Source organism: Nicotiana attenuata, unplaced genomic scaffold (genome assembly GCF_001879085.1).
Source record: "Nicotiana attenuata strain UT unplaced genomic scaffold, NIATTr2, whole genome shotgun sequence".
Lineage (NCBI taxonomy): Eukaryota > Viridiplantae > Streptophyta > Magnoliopsida > Solanales > Solanaceae > Nicotiana > Nicotiana attenuata.
The window spans coordinates 324,472-338,655 of record NW_017671027.1 but is presented as its reverse complement, the minus strand read 5'-3'; positions in this window follow the sequence as shown (position 1 = coordinate 338,655).

The following is a 14,184-nucleotide window of genomic DNA, read 5'->3' as shown; positions in this document are numbered from 1 at the left end:
GCCAGCATTACCCGGTATCCGCAAAACTCAGGTTTCTGTGCACCAACAATATGGCAGAATACGAGACATGCATCTTGGGGCTCAATTTGGCCATTGACATGAATATCCAGGAATTGTTGGTAATTGGTGATTCAGACCTTCTGGTACATCAGGTTCTAGGAGAGTGGGCTACAAAGAATACCAAAATACTACCGTATCTATATCATGTGCAAGAGTTGATAAAAAGATTCACAAAGATGGAATTCAAACATGTTTCGAGAATCCAGAATGAGTTCGCAGACACAGACCACTTTGTCCTCCATGATACAGCACCCAAACAAGAATTTCATCGACCCTGTTCCAGTAAGATCCATAATCTCATGTTGAAGAAGAAACGGATGGGAATCCGTTGTTCTATGATATCAAGGAATACTTGGCAAAAGGAGAATACCCAGAGCATGAAAATCATACTCAGAAACGTACACTCCGAAGATTATCCAACCATTTCTTCCAAAGTGGAGGAATTCTGTACAGAAGGACTCCAGACCTAGGATTATTACGGTGCACTGATGCCAAGGAAGCTTCCGAACTGCTCGAAGAGATACATGCCAGAACTTGTGGACCACACATGAATGGTTTCATTTTAGCCAAGAAAATATTGAGAGCAGGATATTTTTGGATGACTATGGAAACGGACTGCATCAGGTATGTCCAAAAGTGTCACCAGTGTCAAATACATGCAAATATGATACGGATACCACCAAATGAACTCAATACAACAAGTGCACCTTGGCCTTTTGCTGTTTGGGGAATGGATGTCATCGGTCCGATCGAGCCCGCCGCTTCAAACGGACACAGGTTCATTTAAGTAGCCATAGACTACTTCACAAATTGGGTTAAGGCTGCATCTTACAAGGCTGTAACCAAGAAAGTCATCGCAGATTTTGTCAGGGATCATATTGTTTGTCGATTCGGGGTACTAGAATCCATCATCACCGACAATGCCGCCAACCTCAATAGTGACTTAATGAAAGCCAAGTGTGAAACCTTCAAAATCAAGCAAAAGAATTCCACAGCATACAGGCCTCAAATGAATGGAGCCGTGGATGCCGCAAACAAGAATATTAAGAAAATATTGAGAAAGATGGTAGACAACCACAAGCAATGGCACGAGAAATTACCATTTGCCTTATTGGGATATCGTACCACAGTCCGCACATCAACCGGAGCAACTCCTTACATGTTGGTCTACGGTACTGAAGCCGTCATTCCCGCCGAAGTCGAAATTCTTTCTTTGAGATTTATACAAGAAGCAAAACTCAGTGATGCAGAATGGATAAGAAGTCGCTACGAATAATTAGCTCTTATTGACGGGAAAAGAATGAATGCGGTATGCCATGGTCAACTTTATCAGAACACAATGTCCAGAGCTTTCAACAAAAGGGTCAGAACCAGACAGCTCACACCGGAGCAGCTGGTGCTAAAACGAATCTTTCCACATAAAGATGAATCCAAAGGGAAATTTTCACCCAATTGGCAAGGGCCCTACATGGTTCACAGAGTACTAACAGGAGGAGCACTCATACTTGCAGAAATGGACGGAGAAATTAGGCCAAAACCTATCAACTCAAACACAGTCAAAAGATACTATGTTTAGGATTGTTTACATTTCTTCACTTAATGTAACTGAACTACGCTTGACCTGATTCCCATTTAAGAGGGGATACATAGGCAGCCCTGTGGGTTCGGTCACATCTTAATAAAATCTTCATTTTCCCCATGGTCAGAAACTGGGGCAAAATTTTGAGGAGGACCCTCAAAATTTCGGAGCATGTCCAGCCAATTTCATCATATGCGGAACGGTCAAAGAATCACTTATTAAATTGGGGCAGAATTTTGAGGAGGACCCTCAAAATTCTAATGCAAAGAAGTCGCAATGTCTCTAAAGTGTCACAGTCATTGGTTAATCTAATTTACTTGATATTGCATACTACTATGTTTTTAAATAGCTACATTCATCAAATGCACGCATATTTTTTCAAAAGATTTATTTCTATGACAGCCAGATGTTACCCAGGGTAACTCGAATAGAATCTCAAGACAGGAGCATAGGCAAGCAGAGACGAAGGCACGAACCAACCTTCCCCGCAACTCACAATTTTTCTTTGGATGCAGGAACAAGGAATATTCGCAAATACATACACACATCAAAATCACTATCTTCATAATGACAAAGCTGCCAAACGCAAACATATCTCCAGCTAAGAAATACTCTGCTATCACGCATTACCTTTCCTTGCATGAGACTAAGCATTGTCTCCTATTTTGCATGAGGCTAAGCATTGCCTCCCTAATTGCATGAGACTTAGCCATGTCTCCTTTCCTTTAATGAGACTAAGCCCTGTCTCCTATTTTGCATGAGGCTAAGCATTACCTCCCTAATTGCATGAGACTAAGCCCTGTCTCCTTTCTTTGCATGAGACTAAGCATTGTCTCCTATCTTGCATGAGGCTAAGCATTACCTCCCTAATTGCATGAGACTAAGCCCTGTCTCCTTTCCTTGAGACTAAGCATTGTCTTCTATTTTGCATGAGACTAAGCATTCCCTCCCTAATTGCATGAGACTAAGCCTTGTCTCCTTTCCTTGCATGAGACTAAGCATTGTCTCCTATTTTGCATGAGGCTAAGCATTGCCTCCCTAATTGCATGAGACTAAGCCATGTCTCCTTTCCTTGCATGAGACTAAGCATTGTCTCCCATTTTGCATGAGGCTAAGCCCTGCCTCCTCAATTGCATAAGGCTAAGCACTACCTCCCATTGCATGAGTCTAAGCCCTGTCTCCTTTAATTGCATGAGACTAAGCACTATCTCCTATTTTGCATGAAGCTAAGCCCTGCCTCCCCAACTGCATAAGGCTAAGCATTGCCTTTCCTTGCATGAGACTAAGCACTATCCTAATTGCACGAGACTAAGCACTGTCTCTCTTTCTTGCAAGAGGCTAAGCCCTGCCTCCTCAACTATATAAGGCTAAGCTCTTCCTTTCCTTGCATAATACTGAATGCTACGCTACTTGAAATCTAGCACTATTTTTTGCTTACCTGGGCCTAAGCTCTGCCCTAATCTTATGAAAGACTAAGCTCTGTCTTGTTTCGCTTCCTATATGACCCAATATCATGTATTTGCATCTCATGGGCGAAACATCGCCATCTCGTCCAAAGGTGCCATAGTCCGAAGGCATCATCCTCATTGCTTGAAGACACCATGTCATGGCCTGAGGATCTCTCAATATTGCACATTATTATTCAAAGGTGTCATAGTTCAGAGGCACCATTTTCATGGCCCGAAAACATCATTTCATGGACTGCGAATCCCTTATCTCAGGATTCATGGCCCAGGATGTCATGGTCCAAGGACATCATCCTCACCGTCCAAAGACAAAGTTTATGGTCCAAAGGGAATTTGCATCGTGTTTTAAGTTTTGCAGGTGATCCGGGAAGGAACCGTTAATCTTTTCTCTGGTTTCCGTTCATAACGTTCACATCCTGCAATTATTTCAAAATGTAACCGACCATCATCAGTTCCCGCTTCTTATTCTATGACCGTTCAAGTGTTTGTTCATTTATATAGCCATAACGTTTCAAATTCACATTGATAACTCCGCATAAATTCATCTGATATTGTCCTACCCCAAAGAACCCTTTCCAAAACACACGACCATTCGTATAACAACTCCATCGGTTTCGTTAACCGTTGGATCCAGAACTACTGTATACGGCAAAATTGGAGGGTCCAATTTCCCGTCTTTTAAGCATCTCGAAAGATTGACTCAAAGCCTCGAGGCTGCAAAGATGCTCGAGTCTTCTCCCTCGGGGCCCATCGGCACCCGGCCTCGGGAATATATTGATCGGGGCTAAAGCAGAAGTAGGAGTTCCCAATACACGACTAAATCTGTCACGGCTAAGTCTGACAAAACATAGCCAGGCTATTCTGAGGCTTACTCGAGGCGTCATTTCCAGCCGTCCCATTTCCACACCCTTACAGCTAGCAGATTCCTTACCGTATAAGTTTCCCGCCTTCTATATAAAGAGAATTTTCACTATTTTGTAGAGAACTTATGTTGCTCCAAAGGCTCTACGTGAAATATATGATAACTCTCTCTCTTTCTCTGTAAGATACTCTCTCGACACTATTGATTCTATCTTATTATTTTCATACTTATTCCACATTCATTGCTTATTCATTGCTTATCATTGGCTATAAAGAGCCTCCTTTAATATTATTGCATCTGTTAGCCCTTCCCCAATTTCCCCCGATAGCTCGAGCCCGAGCTCGAGACTCGACCTCGAGGCCCCAAATCGACCAGCTCGAGGCCCCGAACGGCTATCTCTCGGTTCGATTACTGCTTTATTTTAGCTCGCGTCTCACCCTCAAACTACACACTCACGGTATCAACTGCTCCACGATTAGCATAAAAATAGATCATGTAGTTTTAGAGTCCCATCAACAAATTTAATTGTTATTACCATTTTCACGGTAAACAGTTTGGTGCCCACCGTGGGGCTAAAAGTAATAGTGATTATTTTCTTGCTAGTTTCGTCACACAACGCAAGTTATCTTTCACACTTCTTCTTGTCCAAGATCTTCGGCTGCAGGTCAAAATGTGTGGCTCAGTGAACAGAGTTGAGAACAACAACCTCGAAAACCACGGAGAAAACGGTGTAGCAGTTTCGATCGTCGGCGCGCCACCACTGAACCCCGATGACGCGCCTGGACCGATTCCAACGGACGCGGGTTCACATGATGCACAGCAGGTCGATGAAACCTCACGCACCAACAGTATCATACAATAAGACGACAAATAGGAAACCCAAAAAACCTTAGCTCAGGAAGAACAGGAAGTTAGCCTTCATGTTATCTTTGAAATGTTGCAGGCACAACAGCTGGCTATCGCTCAGTTGCAAAGCCATCCAAAAACTCCCAGCACCGTAGCATCAGGAACAACACCCCCGGTAGAACAGGTACCGGAGAGACTGAGCAATAATGGTTCGACGACCGATCCTGCTATCGTAAAAATGCTCGAGGATCTTTCTAGAAGGATCGAGTCGGGCGAGAAGATGATAGCCACCAACGACAAGAAAGTTGAAACTTATAACTCCAAGGTCGACCAAATTCCAGGCGCGCCCCCGGTCCTGAAAGGCGTAGACTCGAGGAAGTTCGTGCAGCGGCCGTTCCCGGAGGAAGCAGCTCCGAAACCCATCCCAAAGAAGTTCAGAATGCCGGAACTCCCGAAGTATGATGGGACCTCAGACCCAAACGAGCACGTTACCGCCTATACGTGTGTAGTAAAAGGCAACGACATAAAAGACGACGAGATCGAGTCCGTCTTACTGAAGAAGTTCGTGGAAACACTCTCAAAGGGGGCCATGATGTGGTACCATAATCTAGCTCCCAACTCCATAGACTCATTTGCCATGCTGGCAGACTTCTTCATAAAGGCACACGCCGGTGCCATCAAAGTAGCAACGAGGAAATCCGACGTATTCAAAATCAGGCAAAGGGAGAACGAAATGCTGCGAGAGTTCGTGTCTCGCTTTCAAACGGAACGAATGGAACTACCCCCAGTCTCCGATGACTGGGCGGTATAGGCCTTCACTCAGGGCCTGAACGAGCGGAGTTCTGTGGCCTCGCGGTAGCTAAAACAAAATTTGATCGAGTATCCTGCCGTAACCTGGTCGGATGTTCATAACCGATACCAGTCAAAGATCAGAGTCGAGGATGATCAATTGGGAGCCCCTTCGGGCTCAGTATACACAAACAGGATCTTAGCAAAAGAGTCGAAGCCGAACAAAGAAAAGAATCAGCCATACACTGAAGACAGGAGAAACGCCCTGAGACGCAACCCACCTCGCAACGACCGACCGGTCAACCGAGGGCAGAACCCTCGAGGGTTCATTAGCAGAGCCAGATTCGACGGAAACACAGGGCCAAAAGGGCACCACGCCTATTGGAGTACAACTTCAACGTTGACATTTCAGACATCGTGTTCGCCATCAGCAAAATCAAGGATACCGGATGGCCCAGGCCTGTACAATCGGATCCTTCCCAAAGGAATCATAACTTAATATGCAAATTTCACAACACGCATGGCCACAGGACCGAGGATTGTCACCAGCTGTGAGAAGAAGTGGCCAGGTTACTCAACAACGGTCATCTCAGAGAATTCTTGAGTGATCGAGCAAAGAATCAGTTCCGAGGAAGGGAGGCAGCCAAGAAGAATGAAGTAAACGAGCCACGACACGTTATTCACATGATATTAGGAGGGATCGACGCTCCTCAAGAACCCGTGATGAGAAGGACAAAAATTTCCATCACCAGAGAAAAGCGAACCCGGGGATACGTACCCGAAGATGCCCTCACATTTAGCGAAGAGGACTCCGAGACCCTGTCTCAACCTCCTAACGGCGCATTGGTAATCTCTTTCCTCGTAACTACATTTTAGATAAAACGTGTACTCGTGGACCCAGGTAGTTCGGCCAACATTATCAGGTCGAAGGTAGTAGAGCAGCTCGGACTACTAGACCAAATCGTGCCCGCCACTCGGGTCCTCAACGGATTTAACATGGCAAGCGAGACAACAAAGGGAGAGATCACTCTCCCGGTCAGCGTGGCCGGCGCGACTCAAGACGTCAAATTCCATGTCATCGAAGGAGACATGAGGTACAACGCCTTGTTCGGGCGACCGTGGATACACTGCATGAGAGCGCTACCATCCACCCTCCACCAGATAATGAAATTTTCAACAAAAGACGGGATTAAAACCATCCACAAGGAGCAACATGCGGCAAGGGAAATGTTCGCAGTGCACGACGCTGCACCGGCGCCAATATCTCCGCTCTCGAGAGAGACTAAGGACAATCAAACTACATCTTTGGCTAAGCCCGATTGAACACAGCGGAGGACTGTACTGAGTCCTCGCCGCGAACAACAAAGGCGTACCAGACCTCGAAACGTTGCCAAACGCATCCCGCGATAAGGTATAACCATTTCCCTTTTCAGTTTATATTTCATACTAATCCTTTTATATAGGCACTCGATCAAAGCGGTCAAATACGCACGCTCAGCCCGAAGACCCATAGGTTTTAAAGACATCTGTTGCACTCTTTTCCTTCGATCGAGATTTTTGTCCCGAAGAGGGTTTTGCCGGCAAGGTTTTTAACGAGGAAACACCTATATGCTACCTGAGGGGAATCCAACAGGTCCTCAAGGCTTCTTTTGCCACGAGCGCCGATGGACGCCCTTTCGGAAGGTCGTTCGCTCAGAAAAGCCAAGAGATGCCAAGTAGGATCCCAATGAGAAAATGTTGTACCGGACCAAACGGTCGAATGAACCGTGTCTGCACAACCGCACCCCGATGGCGGAGGCACATGTACTAGTGTCAAATAATCAAAGAATGCTTTTTGCCAACACGATTCATGCTCCAAGGAAAACCTAGCATTTTTTGCCAGAACGATTTTTCCATCAGAAAACGTCCTGAATACTCGGAGACTGGCGTCGATAACGACACCCGCATGACCTCGGGGTCGAAACTCCAGACGAATGAGCCCTCAGCAAGGCAGCACGAAAATCATTAACTATCACCAAAAAGAAAGCGTCCCGAATACTCGGAGACTGACGCCGAAGAACTCCGCATAAGCACGACCTCAGGGTCGGAATCTCCAAAGTCGTAAGCCCTCAATGAGGCAATCTCGAGCTCACGAGTAATGGCTCTCAAGCCAAAATGAACTCAATAACTCGGGGACTATCGCCAATCGCCATTCAGCAATAAACCCGAGTCCATAAGACCCCGAGCGGGCAGACTCGGTCTTGTAAAACTTGCACAAAGAAACAACACGAACTGTAAGACCTTCAAGCAAGGCATGAATCATACTTGCATCAATTATCAACAAAAAACTGTAAGACCTCAAAAGGCATGAAAAGTTTTGTAAGACCTTATTACAGGCATAAAATCAATCTCGAAGTTCAGGATATATAACGAATTTGTAAGACCCCTAATAAGGCATACCCTAAATATAGATGCCTAAACTACTATACTCGGGATCAAAAAATGGCTCCGGCCAAACATAAATGACTACAGTCATACGGATGCACTAGCCAAACTAACGCGACTCGGGGACGCCCGACCGTCGCTACAAAATCATAGGCCATTACTTCGAATCTACTTCGAAAATAACCGGTTAAACAGGCTACCCTCAACAGGCAAAAGAGCTTCGACCATGTCAGCTCCAAATTATAAGGCTTCGAGCTACTCAGCCTACGAGCCAAACCTTACGAGGTGCTCGAACATCGGCGCTAACGACTGGAAATCGAGGTTCTTCCCGAACCGACGACAGGTGAGGCAAAATCATTGCAAAAGTCCTTAACGAGAGGAAAATAAAGCCTAGCGAGCCTCAGGGCCGCACACACGCCTAAGGGCAAAGCGTAAGAGCCATTGTCGCCAGCCTAACGAGCCTCAGGGCCGCACATATGCCTAAAGGCAAAGCGTAAGAGCCATTGTCGCCAGTCTATCGAGCCTCAGGGCCACACACACACGCCTAAGGGCGAAGCATAAGAGCCATTGTCACCAGCTTACATGAAAGATCGCTTCGATCGAAGGCGTTAGAGCTATTGTCGCATGCCCAATACAAACGTAAAACTTGAGGGTCGACTAAGCTCGAGTCGTAGCCCGACTCGGAGACTGGATCCAAGAGAGTCAAAACGTAAGGGCCAGCGGCCCATGAAAACATAAAAAGCTCGAGGAATATATGAACTCGAGTCGAAACCCAACTCGGAGACTCCACCCGAAACAGTTAGGCAAAAGCGTATGTGCTCAGAATGCCTGCTTACACTAAAGGTCGCATCGATCGAGCGCGTAAGAGCCCCCGGGCCCGCCTAATGAGCCCCAGGGCCATACCATGGATCTAATAAATCTCACTGACTCCGAAACCAGTCCGTCTGGGCATAAACGAAACAAAAGAAGGTACAGAAGAACAAAAAAACGCAAAAGGGTTTTTTCTCTTCAGGAACATACGTGGAAAAATACATTCTCCATCTACAAACATACTCAAAAATGGTACTACGTACGGGATGGTGAGGTCTACGCCCCGCCCCCGAGAGCTACGGCCTATCAGCCTCATCTTCAGTCTCCTCGCATCGGACAGGAGTAACCGAGCATCACGCTCGTCCGCCCTCGCTCGCGCCAACTCTTCCGAGAGAACAAAACCCCTGGCACTGATTTCCTCGAGAACCTTTCTCCGAGATTTGCAACGCGCATATTCTTCGATCCTCTCTCCACAATCAAGGACCCTCTTCAACTCGGCTTGAGTATCGGTAGCGTCCTTCAAATGAAGCACCATCTCCTGATCGGCCCTAGTACGGTTCAAAACCGCTTCGGCCCGAGCATCAACGATCTCAACCCTAACATTCGAAAGTTCGGATTCAAGCTTCGCGATCATATCCGCTTGAACTGAAATGTTGCCACGGGCTAAATGGAGGTGGACCCCGAGGGCCGAAAGTTTAGCCGATGCATATTTCTCTCTGAGGCTTGGACTTGCGCCCGAGCTCTCAGCTCGGTACAATCATTTCTGATTTGTTCATCCTCACCCCTAAGACGCTCCAAGGCCTCCGTCTTTCTCTGCAGCTGAGATAGACGAATAATTAACCTTAGAAGATAAAAAGCAAAATGTATACTCAACCAGGGCAGGAAGTTACCTGCTCCATCAAATAGCTCTCATAATTCAGGCTCCGATACACCTCACATCGCCAGTATGCCAACTCAGTTTCCTTCTCCTCGCAAAGGAGCCTAAGGGATTTGCCCTCATCCAGAGCTTTCCCGAGCCTAGCCCCATGACGGAGCAGCTCGGACCTAAGCCTGTCAAAGGCCTGCAAAATGAAAAACTCGGTTAGAAAAGGAAGAAGCGGATTTAGGAGGCCTGCGACGAAGCTCACCTCAAAATGAAGTCGGAAGACTTCCTCGAAGATCGAGCTCATATTTGTCGATCTAGCCCCCTCGGCCCCGGAAGAGTCGGCCCCGGTCGAAACACGACCGTTCGAAGGAGCCACCTTTCCAGAACCAGTAACCTCGGGCACGATAGGCTCGGACGATGTTCCCGTCTCAACGGCCCGACCCCGTATCGCCTCGCCACAAGCGCCATCTCCCTACAAGTGCATTTCCAGCTTATCACTATCATACTTTGGCCCGAACGCCGGCAACCCCTCCTCCTCTCTGGAGGGGCACAACCTCGCCTTCGGAGGCTCTCCGATACCTACAACAACAAGGTTAGTACATAAAAAGGGAGAATGTCTCTCCAAAGAAACAAAGGGACAAGGGACAAGCAATATACACACGCACCACGACGTTTTACTTCCCACCTGCCCCGAGATGCAGCTCACAACCTGCGCTCGTCGTAAGTTGAGTGGGTCGCCAGCTTCCGGACCCAACCAGGCAGATCAAGAACTTCGCCTGGTGCCCATGAAATCGCTGCAGAAAGGAAGGAAACGCGATTACGAGATTAGAATTCAACATGAACGAATCTAGGAAAGCACAAGACGCTCCACTCACGCATATAGTTCCATTCTTCAGGGAATGGCATAAGCTCCACAGGGATAACGTCGGCCGTCCGGACCCGGACGAACCGACGGGCCCACTCTCGATCTCCGCCTTCATCGTCATCAACAACAAAAAACGTGGACTAACGGCACCGCAAGGTTAGCAGACCTCAGTGGTGAAAAGGTCGATACAGCCTGACGAGATGGCTAAGCGTGAATTCAAGCCTCGCCTTCTCCGCAAAAACCTCATCATCAACATAATTAGCCAAAACGACGGGTGTACCTGCGCCAAGGTAACCCGATACTTTACACAAAAATTGAGCACGATCCTGTCGAGAGGTCCCAGTGTGAAGGGATACGTATATACATTCAGGAACCCATCGGCAGGGTCGACAATACCTTCGTCCGAGGAAAGCACCTGTAGCGCTACCTCCTCCTCCCATCCGCAGTCTCTCCAACTCAAGGTGCTCTTCCCTTAACAAAGACGTAGTCTTCAAGTTAAACTCCCGTGGATCCTGAGCACTGGGAGCGGAGCTCTCCCCTCTCTGACAAGCGGACCCCGAAGCAGTAGTCGTAGCCATGGAAAAACTAGAGGCGCCAAAGCAGAAACCTGCACAAACACTCTGGTACTAAGGTAACGAAGGGCTCGACGCCGAAACAGGAGGAAATATCTAAAAAGTGGATCTCCCAAAAGGCGGAAGCGACCCCATATATACGCGGAAACACCAACGGTCCGCCTGCCCGAGATATGCCTCGGGAGGTCAATGACTTCGAATGCCAGTCTCGAGGCAATATTAGACCTCGAGGACCTCCATCAACGTAAAGCTAGGCTTCAGGAAGCCAGCAAATACCATCTCCAATCCCGAGGCAATACACGACCTCGAGGACCTCTATCAACATGAAGCTAGGCTCCATAAAAACCTTCAACACCATTATGGGGCCCGAGATAGTAGCTGAACTCGAAGGAACTCCCCAAGGGGAGGAACGGGAAATTCCAAGCTCCGCCAAAAGAGGCTTGGCCTCAGGGCACCGCCAAAATTCGGGTAATCCATCATCTAGGACCTACCTAAAGCGTCTTAGAAGAGTTAACTTCGACAAGTTCAAGGAAAATGTCCAGGCGTCCTAAGCCAACTTTACTCAGACACCGCCATCAAGAACTTCAAGTCTCAAAGTATTATCTCTATGAGACTCGAGGGTCCCGATGGCCCGGGTCTATCAAACCAATTCGAGCTCGATCCGAGAAACAGCGGTGGACTCGAAAGGGAGCCATTTCTATCAAACAAAGCTGAGAAAAATACTCGCGTTCGAGCTGAGTGTTGATGATCGGCAGCAGAAGCATACATTCAGGGTCCTCGCAAAAATCAAAGGAAATATAACAAACATCAAAGGCAGAAGTCAAAAAATATCTTTATATTTATGGGAATTTGCTTACAACGGCCCTCGAAGGGTCCTTACATATGATTACAAAAGCTTACAAAGGGTCTCTACACAGAAGCAAAAAGGCAAAAAAGGGATACATAGCAAAAAATCAAAAACCTAGCCTGTCCTCGAAGATATACCCGAGGTGGAAGCATCTTTGAACGCTATGTCCTTGAATGGACGCCCTCAAAAAACTCATCCCGGTCCCTCAAAGTAGCACTTCAAAGAAGCACTTCAGAGGAGAAGACAAAGAAGAAAGTAGGAGGAGCAGGAAGGGATGAAAAAATGCCATAGCCCGCCGAAGGTCGAGGACCCTCATCGGCCAAGAGAGCCTCGGACCAACAACGAACTTGGCGGGCGTTGACCCCGCTTGCACGGCTACTTCAAACTCGCTTCTTGGGGCATGGAGCCGTGCAAGCCACCAGCCAGGGGTGGAGCGCTACGCCGGGCCGGGAAATAAAGGTGAGCAGCGGTGCATAGTTCGAGCCCCCTCATGAGCAGCGGTGTATAGTCCAAACGACTTTCTAAAAAATGGCGAAAGACGGCCCCCCTGTGTGTCATCACCTCGAGTTAATAGCGGCAGCAATAACAGCCGTAATAACAACAGCAGCAACGTCGAGACAGTGTAATCTTGTTCAGCATAGAGAAGCTCGGGCAAGTAGCCACTACGCAGCCGATAAGAATGCTGCCACACGTCCTTAGGGCCGTGAACCCCAAACATGGCAGTTAACAATAGAAGAAGATGGTGAAAAGATGATGAAGAACAACGGACGAGTGAATGGAAAAAGACACTTAGCTGAAGAAATAGCATCAAAGTTCGCCCATTTATAGGGAGAAATAACACGGTCTTTGATGTCTTCAAAAGACGGATCGGCAGGCGCAATCATTGCGTTCTTGAAAACCGAATCGACGGTGGTACTGCCACTTAGAGGAACGAGAATTGATAGTGCATTGAATGATGTCGAAAAGACAAGTCCAAGGGATTTCCCAGTTGTCACAAAGGCTCGCGTCATTGGTTGCATCACCGATATGACATCGGCGCAGGGAACTTAAAGAGTTGGTCATCAAATTCATTTTATATCACCTCGATCTAGGAAATGCGGAAACTATCTGTATACGGCAAATCGGAGGGTCTAATTTCCCGTCTTTTAAGCATCTCAGAAGATCGACTCAAAGCCTCGAGGCTGCAAAGATGCGCTCGAGTCTTCTCCCTCGGGGCCCATCGGCACCCGGCCTCGGGAGGATATTGATCGGGGCTAAAGCAGAAGTAGGAGTTCCCAATACACGGCTAAATATGTCACGGCTAAGTCTGACAAAACATAGCCAGGCTATTCTGAGGCCTACACGAGGCGTCATTTCCAGTCGTCCCATCTCCACACCCTTATAGCTAGCTGATTCCTTACCGTATAAGTTTCCCCCCTTCTATATAAAGGGAATTTTCACTATTTTGTAGAGAACTGATGTTGCTTCAAAGGCTCTACGTGAAATATATGATAACTCTCTCTCTTTCTCTCTAAGATACTCTCTCGACACTGTTGATTCTATCTTATTATTTTCATACGTGTTCCACATTCATTGCTCATTTATTGCTTATCATTGGCTATAAAGAGCCTCCTTTAATATTATTGCATCTGTTAGCCCTTCCCCAGTTTCCCCCGATAGCTCGAGCCCGAGCTCGAGACTCGACCTCGAGGCCCCAAATTGACCAGCTCAAGGCCCCGAACGGCTATCTCTCGGTTCGATTACTGCTTTATTTTAGCTCGCGTCTCACCCTCAAACTACACACTCACAGTATCAACTGCTCCACGATTAGCATAAAAATAGATCGCGTATTTTTAGAGTACCATCAACAAATTTAATTGTTATTACCATTTTCACGGTAAACAACTACACACGGCCTGATTCCCGTAACACCAGGATACGCAGGCAACTCAGGAACCAAGGTTCGGCCCCCTTTTTTTCTAAATCACATCATCCCATATTCAATTCGGCCAAAATTGGTCATCATTTTTCTTTACCCGACAATTCTTTCATCATTCCCAAGTAAACAGGGGCAGTTGTTGATACCCAAGTTTGCCCTCATATTTTTCAAAAAAAACAATTTTATATATATATATATATATATATATATATATATATATATATATATATATATATATATATATATATATATATATATATATATATATATATATATATATA